This window comes from Microtus ochrogaster, chromosome 2 (genome assembly GCF_000317375.1).
Source record: "Microtus ochrogaster isolate Prairie Vole_2 chromosome 2, MicOch1.0, whole genome shotgun sequence".
NCBI lineage: Eukaryota > Metazoa > Chordata > Mammalia > Rodentia > Cricetidae > Microtus > Microtus ochrogaster.
In genome coordinates, this window is record NC_022010.1 from 44,858,428 (window position 1) to 44,867,393 (window position 8,966).

General features: G+C 51.2%; 1 protein-coding gene across 1 annotated transcript in view; it reads left to right on the forward strand.

Annotated features, from left to right (window-relative positions):
• Window positions 1–7,118: 7,118 nt before the first annotated feature.
• Window positions 7,119–8,966, forward strand: part of Sema5b (semaphorin 5B) — a 120,447-nt gene continuing 118,599 nt past the window's right edge. Inside the window, exon 1 of the mRNA XM_005344892.3 lies at window positions 7,119–7,249. The gene's annotated coding sequence lies outside the window, so the exon portion shown is untranslated. The remainder of the gene's footprint in view (window positions 7,250–8,966) is intronic.

Here is an 8,966-nt window from a genome sequence, read left to right on the forward strand (position 1 = left end):
CTGGTGAATCTCTTTTATTCTTTTCTCTTCTCCATCTTATTTTGGACTTGTCTGTCCTCTGCAAGCCACTGGACAGCCACTGGGGCTGTCACACTAGCCTTATAACGGTTCCTCTTCCTCTAGTCTGCACGCTGTCACCTGTCTCACATGATCAGCCTCTGCCCCAAACCTCGAGGCTTCTGTCATCCCAGCCATTCATGACCCAGCAGCAGCCCCTCTCATCCTTCTGTGTACCCAGTCAGTAACACTGTTGTGAAAGCTCCCTCTCCGAAGGTTGGGAACTAGGTCCCTGTATCATCATGTATGAGTTACCTTGTCCAGCTAAGGCATTTTGCCTGCCTCTTGTTTCCCCAGTGTGAGAATACAGGGTCATGGAACAGCAGAGAGGAGTCATTTGATTCTGAGAATGGAAATTTTTCTGGACCTCTCAACCACTTGGGGGATGGGGTCCACCCATCTTGGCAGGAGGTTTCCCCTTATTCTCTGTGACCTCTAAGCAGAGGTGCAAACCCTTCTTGATGACAATCCGGGACCCTCTTAGTCAGATGTACCTCTCTGGGTAACCTCCAGCCACATTCATCCTATCCTAAGCCAGTCCTGGAAAGTTATCACAGATACTGGAGAGCACTGAGCAGCTTTCTCTGGGCCCAAACGCATATAAGAGACCCTGGGGTCCTGGTTTGTCATTGAGTGCTCCCCTTAGTCCTTTGTCCTGAGTGCCAGGAAGTCTGGTGTGACCCCTAAATCAGTCATGCTTTCAGCCTGTCTTCTGGCCTTGACACCTCTCCGTTGCTCCTGATTTACACTCAGCCCAAATCTACATCCTGTACCAGGACAGTGGGAAAGAGGAAGGGAGAGGGGTGCTTGGGAGGGCCTGAGGAGAGAAATGATACCCTGGTATCAGCCCATGGGCAAGACTGCAATCAACACTCCACATTTCTGTTGTAAGGTCTATCTTCTATTACAACTCACTTAAAGTACCAGCGTAGGTGTTATCTAAGAGTAAACCAGTGATTTCACAAGGAAACATCTGGATCCAAGTCTGAGCTCTAAGAGGACCAGCCCTATCACCGTGCCTCAGTTTCCCTACTTGCAAAATAGGGACAGTTAATTCTTACACACACTAAAACAGTATTCTGAGCTTCTTCTGCTAAGTACTTTTCTGTGGGTGGGAGCTGCAGCCTTGCTGAGGCCGATTCTGCCTTCACGGCACGTAGATTCAGGTGAAATGTCAGGTGGCAATAGTCAATAGCGGAAGCTGAAGTGAAGAAATGTCCTGTGTGGACATTTGGCAGGAGAGCTCTCCAGATGGAAAACGTCAAACACAAAGGCTCTCTGGCGAGAACCTCTGGTCTTTGAGAAACAGCGGAGAGACAGTGGTGGTGTGGCTGAAGAGGAGGGGACATGGGGAGTGCCTGGTGTCAGAAGGAGCCGCCCATACCTGGGCCTGGAAAGAACATGGCCTAGGTGGGGATCCACAGAAGGGTTTGGAGCAGAATGATGGGACGTGACTTAGGAGGGCTTCTGTATAGAAAGTGGCCCAAGACACAAAGATGAAAACAGGAAGAGCAAACGTCAGGGGAGAGGAGAATGGCAGGAACCGGAAGCTGGTAGAGATGGTGGTAAAAGTGGTGAGAGGAAGACAGACCTGCAGACACAGCAGGGGTTCCTGATGGCTTGCCTGCGGGTTACTTTGGCCTTGAGGAATTAGAAGAATGGAGGGCTTTGTTGGTTGGTTGTTTTCTGGGGCTCTGCACATGCTGAGCAAGTTCTCTCCCCCTGAGCCGCAACCTCAGTCCTAAGGGAACCAGTTTTTATTTGCTACAGTGGAGTCTCAGGGAGGCACTAATCTGATGCTGGGTGTCGTTCAGGGTGACTGTGGGAACTCAGCAGGCATTCCTGGAAAGCAGTGGTTTTCCTTCTCAATGCTGCGACCCTCTGATACAGTTCCTCATGTTGTGTCCCCAACCGCAAGAATATTTTCATTGCTACTTCATAACTGTAATTTTGCTACTGTTATGAACTGTAATGTAAATATCTGTGTTTGACAGAGGTTTCTGTCCTGCCTGGCCTAGTAGCCATTCAGTCCCAAAGAAAAACATAGAGGCCTACATTGATTATAAGCTGGTTGGACTATTAGCTCAGGATTTCTTATTAACTAACTCTTACATCTTAAATTAACCCATAATTCTTGTCTGTGTTAGCCATGTGGCTTAGTACCTTTAATCAGTGAGGCATTCTCATCTTGCTTCCTCTGTGTCTGGGTGACGACAGCAGACTGAGGCTTTCCTCTTCCCAGAATTCTTCTATTCTTGTTGCCCCACCTATACTGCCTGGCTGCTACTCACCAATTAGCACTTTATTAAACCAATACAAGTGACAAATCTTTATACAAGACCTTTGGCCCACCGTATGTATTTTCTAGTAGCAAGTTCACAAGTTGGGAACCATTTCTGTAGAGGGAGGAACAGCAGTTAGTTATATTTTTGTGTGAGATCAGAGCTGCAGGCATGAGCCTGAGTGTTAGCAACACAGAGATGGTGTTTATAGACAGGTAACAAGAAAGATCAGCTCCAGTGTGCCTGTCTCCTTCATATGCACATGAAGGTCAAAGAGACAGCAGATAGAAGACGCCTTTATAAACTATAAAGTGCTATGCACATTGCAAGAACAAATTATGACCATGGCCAAGGGCATCATATATAGCAGGACTGAAAGAAGTATGGGCAAATGAAGGGAGCATCGTGGAATCCTGTGGACCCAAGAAACCAGTTATCAGCCCTTTCATCTTAGCCACGAGGCACTGAGGTCCAGGAGGTCATAAAAGGCTTGCTCAAGGTCACCCAGCTCCTCAATGACCTAGCCACCCTGGAGCCAAGGAGGCTGAACTGCTGCCGTCATGCTGTTTTCACCACACAACGCACCTGCTCACGTTTACTGCCTCAGCTCTCTCGGAATCTGTTAACCAGGACCAAGTAATTCTTCAAACACAAATCTAATTATATCGCCTTGCGCTTTTACACATGCTATTTCCTCCGCCTGGAATACTCTGCTTCCTCCCACTTCTCAGTCTGGCAAATTCCTGCCCTATCTTTCATTCCCAGTTAGAATGGCCCTTTTCAGGGAAGATGTCCTTAGCTTGCCTGGTAGAGCCGGGCATTGGCCCTCTCAATGCCAGCCCTTGTCCTGTGGTTTCTCTTGCATTGACTAGAATTTTACCTTCTTCCCAGCCTGCCTGGGAGGGTCTTCCTATGAACTCTGCACCTCACCTAGTGAGTGGCACTTAAATTTAGGGGGAAGGAAGAAAGGAAGGAAGGAAGATCCCTCGCGGTGGTTGAGGACAATGGCAGAGCTGTCATTTTGTGACACTTCAGTTCCTCTGACCTGAGTGTGTTTTTGGTTCACAAAGTGACAGTGACTTCTGAGATGGGAATTTGCTTTTTTCCCCCCTTGTCATCCCACAGCACAAAGAGTAGGCAATCCTGGGACAGGAAACTATTTGGACGTTATAAGTGATCGCTGCTTTTGTTTTGTTTTGTTTTGTTTTCAATTTTCTTTCTCCTATCAGTACATCGCTGTCTGTTGTTTGCCTTTTGCTGTAAGACAAGATTTGTGCTAGTGCTAAGGCTATGCATAGGCATTTACACACACACACACACACACACCACACATACACACACACATAAGGCATGTGGGTGATACACAAGCACCCACAAAATGTGTCTCTTGGGAGAAGCTGCACTATATTCTTTTTCAGAGAGAGTTCTGTCGCCCAGGAGGGAGGAAAGGGGACAGCCTTGTCCTCCCCTCAGCTCTGTCACCCATGAACCTGAAAATGTGTACTCTTCAGTCTCTTAGAATCTCAGTGCTAGGTAACGCTGGAATTTCCCCATCAAGAGTGAATGCTAAGACTCAGGTCACCCCCTGTGTTCACAGATCTTTGACTTGTTTGTTTGGGATAATTTGGTATTAATTACTGTGTTTACATTCAGTTTAATTAACAGTGTTTGAGTAGGTGGAGGATGGCTCCTACCAGAGGTGATTATCGCAGAGGTGATTGCAAAGGTCTAAGGAAGTGGCAGGAGCTGCCGATGATGGGACCAAGACTTGGGATTTTGTTCCAAGTAAATAATTCTAAGATTCTCTCCAGGCTGGGTTTGCCAAACACTAGGGAATGCCTGGAGTAGGTGGTGAGGCAGGCTTATGAGGAAACTAGCCCTTCTTTATAGTGTCCAGCTTCTGGAACTCTCTGATATTGAGAGCCCTTGAGTAATCACTGATAATCAATACAACACAGTAGGATGCAATTAGGATTAATTAGCTCAGGGTTGCACGCAGGCTAGCTCCCCACCCTGTGCCTCCGAGCGTCTCTCCTTCGCTCTTCCTTGAAGAGGATGGTTTCCTTTCCTGTTTTCCCAGACACGGGTGTCATCTCTTCTCTTCCTGCCCCAGACACGGGTGTCATCTCTTCTCTTCCTGCCCCAGACACGGGTGTCATCTCTTCTTTTCCTGCGCCGCCCACACCCAGCTCATTCATAAGATGTAGACGAAAGCTAGGAGGGAATTAGGGATGACAGTGGGAAGAGAAAACAGTCCAGGCAGTGGGAAGAGAGAAGGCTGGTGAGAGGCTGGGTGAAGGACAGAGGTTTTGAATGCTTTTAAGAGAGAGCTGTGGCGGGCACACAGAACCATCCAGAAGGCATTTGTTTATTCTCTCCTAGTCAAACAAATGAGAGGTTCTCTTCATTCCATGCAGTTTATGAAACTATTTTTTTTATTTTAATCAAAATATATTTCTAGGGGTTGGAGCGATGGCTCAGCAGTTAAGAGTCCTTGCTGTTCTTGCAGAGGAGCTGAGTGTGGTTCCCAGCACCCACATCAGGTGACTTGCAACTGTCTCTAACTCCAGTTCTGGCGATCTAACACCCTCTCCTTGTCTCCATGGGTACCTGAATACACAGGGCATACACTCACACAGACACACAAACATACATATAAAATAAAATCAAGTCTTAAAAAGAGATATTTTATGTCCCTCGTACTTGTATCTTTTCAATGGCAGAAACAACCCTCCAGGGCAGTGGTTGATCCTAACGCTGTGACCCTTTAATACACCTCTTCATGTTGTGGTGTCCCCCAACCATAAAATTATCTTCATTGCTACTTCATAACTGTAATTTTGCTACTGTTATGAATCATAATGCAAATATCTGTGTTTTCTGGTGGCCTTAGGTGACCCCTGTGAAAGGGTTGCTTGACCCCAAAGAGGGTAGAGACCCACAGGTTCAGAACCACTGCTCTAGAGATTGAGAGTGTGTGGGAGGGTTGGGGCAGCGCTTACAGCATGGAAAAGGTCCAGATTGGGCATCAGGAGAACTGACCACCAGCCCTCCCCGGAGATTCTGCCAAGTGGCTTCCACTGCTGACCTTTTTGTCATCGTGAGGTTTGATCTGTGTTCCACTGCATTGCTTCTTCTGAGCTGATCTCTGCATTAGACCTGTCTCTGCCCAGGCGATGCTCTCTCCCCTCCCCTTCTTTGCATCTCTCTCTGGGCCCAGAATAGGCTTTATCTTTGTGAGTTCCTCTTTATTCAGCACATTATGAGTTTCAGCATTTCTGTTGCCCTAGAAAGTCTTTATCTCTGCGATCTGGCACCGGTTCCCGTTTCACAGCACCTCACAAAGGGCTTTCTTAGAGCACAGCCTTTCTGTTCCATCACCCTGGGGGTCTGGGCGGGGTACTTCCCGAGACTCCCGCTGCCTCCATCCTTCGGCTTTATCCAGGGCTTCCTTTACCCAGCTTTTTGTGACATGAAGTGCTTCACCCGGAGTTTATTCTAGTCCTCCAAGGCATTCCAGAAAGTCTTCTAATGTTTTTATTTCCCCAAAGTATTATTATTTCTCGGTCCTCTCTGATTCTCTCTTAGAAGCACACTTCTCTTGTTTTTAATTTTTCTGGTCCTTTGTCTTTCCCACTGTTTCACTTCCTTAGGTCACCTTATTTGATAATTAAAGTACCCTTTTTGTTCAGCAGAGGGCTCCCTTTCCATCCGTGCTTGCAGCGGTGGCAGCTAGGGCTTGAGGCTTGCTCTCCACGACTTTCCCTGCCGACTTCCAGCCACCAGAAACACTAGATCGCTGAAACTTGGAAACAATCCCACCCCGCTTGGCGAGGTTGCGCTAAGGGTCTCTCTGCTGTGGAGATTACTCCGCCCCTCGTGGGTTCGTGCAACCCATGGACACCTTCCCAGTGTCCCTGAGGCAATTTCACTCCCTAGATCCGCTGCTGGTTCTTCTTTTTAAGGTTCGGTAGGGTGCACGTCACCAGCTCCAGTGTACAGCTGAGGAAACTGAGGCTTGAAGAGGCTCTCCCAAGGTCGTGTAGCGTGTGAGGCTAACCAACAACTCGCCAGTTCTGGCTTTTCGGTCCTACTCAGCAACCTAACATCTGTTACTGGAGTTTATTACAAATCTACCGGGTTTGGTACGCGGTCCTTTTCTCATTCAAATTTCAATCCACAGGCATAAAAATGGTTTTCCCTAGCTAAAAGGGCTGGAAAATTGAGGAGCCCTATGTGTGTGTGTGGGGGGGGGCGGGGGTTCTCAGGCTCCAAGTTGGTGTTGGTTTGAGATGGGGTGGCAGAGCACGGTAAAGGTAGACAAAAGATGGCAAGGGCTCAGGGACCTAGGACAGAGGCAGCTTCTGTCCACCCTTCCTGGTACCACGGAGATCTGGGGCCTGAGCCCTGCTAGGGGGAAATGGGAGTGCAGGGCGCCCCCTCGCGCTCTCCCGAGCTCCTCGGGGCTGGCGGGTGAAGCTCTCGCAGTGGCAGGTCCTCTCCATCCCCCTCCTCCTTTTCTCTCCCGCTCCCCTCCTTCTCTCCTCTGGCTTCCAACTCCTCCCCCACCGCTTTCCCCCCTCCCCTCTGCTCCCTCGCTCTCCTCCTCCCGGCTCTCTAAGGCGTGCGGGGTCTGGAGCTAGTTGGAGCGCGGGGGTTGGTGCTGGAGCCCAGCTCCGCCGAGCCCAGTGGGTCGGCGGCGCATCCAGCGGCTGTTGGAGCAGCCGGAGTGCAGAGGGCCCAACCAGAGTCAGGGACTGCAACGAATCGCTGAGCCCTTAGCTGGAATCCTTCCTGTTCGGCCGCCCCATTCCCAGACGGGCCGCCAGCGCTCGGGTTCGTCACCGTGGTCTGCACCGCCCGGAGCCCAGGGCCGCGGGGAACCCCGCACCTGCGCGTGCTGCAGGGAGGTGAGTCCGGAACCTCCCGGCGCTTTTCCCTCGCCGGCTGGGGCTGCAAGTTGCAAACTTCAGCAACTAGGGTGGGTTGAGGGGTGGGAGTCCGGGGCCGCTGGTAAGTTGGAGGCAGGTTGGAAAGGCTGCAGGGCGCAGGAGAGCGGGTTCCTGGGCTTCAACGCTGTCCAGGGCCACTTCAGCTGGGGCGCCTTTGGTGCTGCTGCGCTCCTGCCACCCATCCTGCTCCGGGTTCTCGCTTTGCTGGGCTGCAACAGTGGCGGAGACCCAGAGCTTCGGCCTGGGTTGTGTGTGTGGGGGGTGGGGGTGGGAGACCAACGACGGAATGCCTGGGACAGGGGCGCGGAGACTGGGCCGAGATGGAGGCTCAGTAGAGGGCGGGCGGGTAAACCTGGCAAAGGGAGAGTAAGGGAGGCAAGGCGCGTGGGAACGCGTGGCCGGCTCAGAGTGTGAAATCTCCCGCGCAGGGACGTCCCCGCGCTACCGCCACTAACTTGGCCTTCACCGGATTCTCCCCCCCCACCACCACCACCGTAGGATACTCCAGCCTTGACTGAGTCCTATGTAGCCCAAGGCCCTGGATGGAGAAGCCGGGGGACCCTCGCTCCCGCCTTGGCCAGTGAAGTGGGTGCGGCGGCGGGAATCCGGGACTAGAGGAGCGATTTCTTGATTTATTTTTCTCATGGTAATTTGTCTTTGTGATTGGGGCTGCCCATTCACTTTCTGCTCACGTCGTGCGGGAGATCCAGCGCGGAGGGAGGGAGCAGGGGGCGCTTGGGCATAGTGAGGGATGCGGACTGGAAAGGGGATACGGGGACCCGAGTCGGGCGGGAACGGAGGTAGAAGTAGCTGGAGGACCGGCAGAGAAAGAAAGCGAGGCTGGAGAGGATCGGCCAGACGCTGTGGGTTTCCGTTGCCTGCCTCAAACTTTAAAGAACCAGACGACCACCTGAAGCGCCAATTTCACCCCTCCTGGTCCCCTTTCCCAAGCCTGGTTCTAAGTCGTCTCGCCCTGCTTGCGCCAGACAAGAGTGGGCCTTGTGTTTGGATCCAAAGCGGTGGCCTCGGGATCTTGCCCCCAGGCCTGCGGTCCTCTCCAGGTTTTCGATGGGAGAAGAAGAGAACCCGCAGAGCTCATCTGGGCAGCCCACCTTCGTGGGCGGCGCGTTCTACATCAAGCAAATAGGACTAGGGTGCTTGAAGTTTACCTGTGTCTAGAACCTACAAGATCCTACCTTCTCTGGCCCCAACTCCGTTCTGTTTCCTCAGCCCTTCTCTCTTCTCCCATTGCCGGCCCCCACCGTGTACCAACTTCCGTCTTCCCCATCCTCACCGTTCCTCAGGCTTTTTAGCCCACCCTTTCCAATCTTCTTAACCTTTCTCGCCCTTTTCTTGGCATTTATAAGTGGCTTCCTTTCTTCCGGAGCCCACGACCTTGAGGAAGGGGCAGAGGAGAACTCCACTTTAGAATGGGATCTAGTTAGTACCAGTGGGGGGATGGTGGCGAGGGGAGCAAAACAAGAGGCTTGAGGGGAAAAAAAACCACCCTGACTCAAATCGAGCTTCTTCCAAGTGCAGGGGGATGAAGGATGAAATGAGAGTGAAATGGGGGCGGGGTTGTGTCTGAGCAGCGAGAACCTTCCGACCTTTATAGGAGGAAAGAGCACCTGTACTGTAACAAATCATGTAAGGTATGTGTACCAGGGAGAGAGAG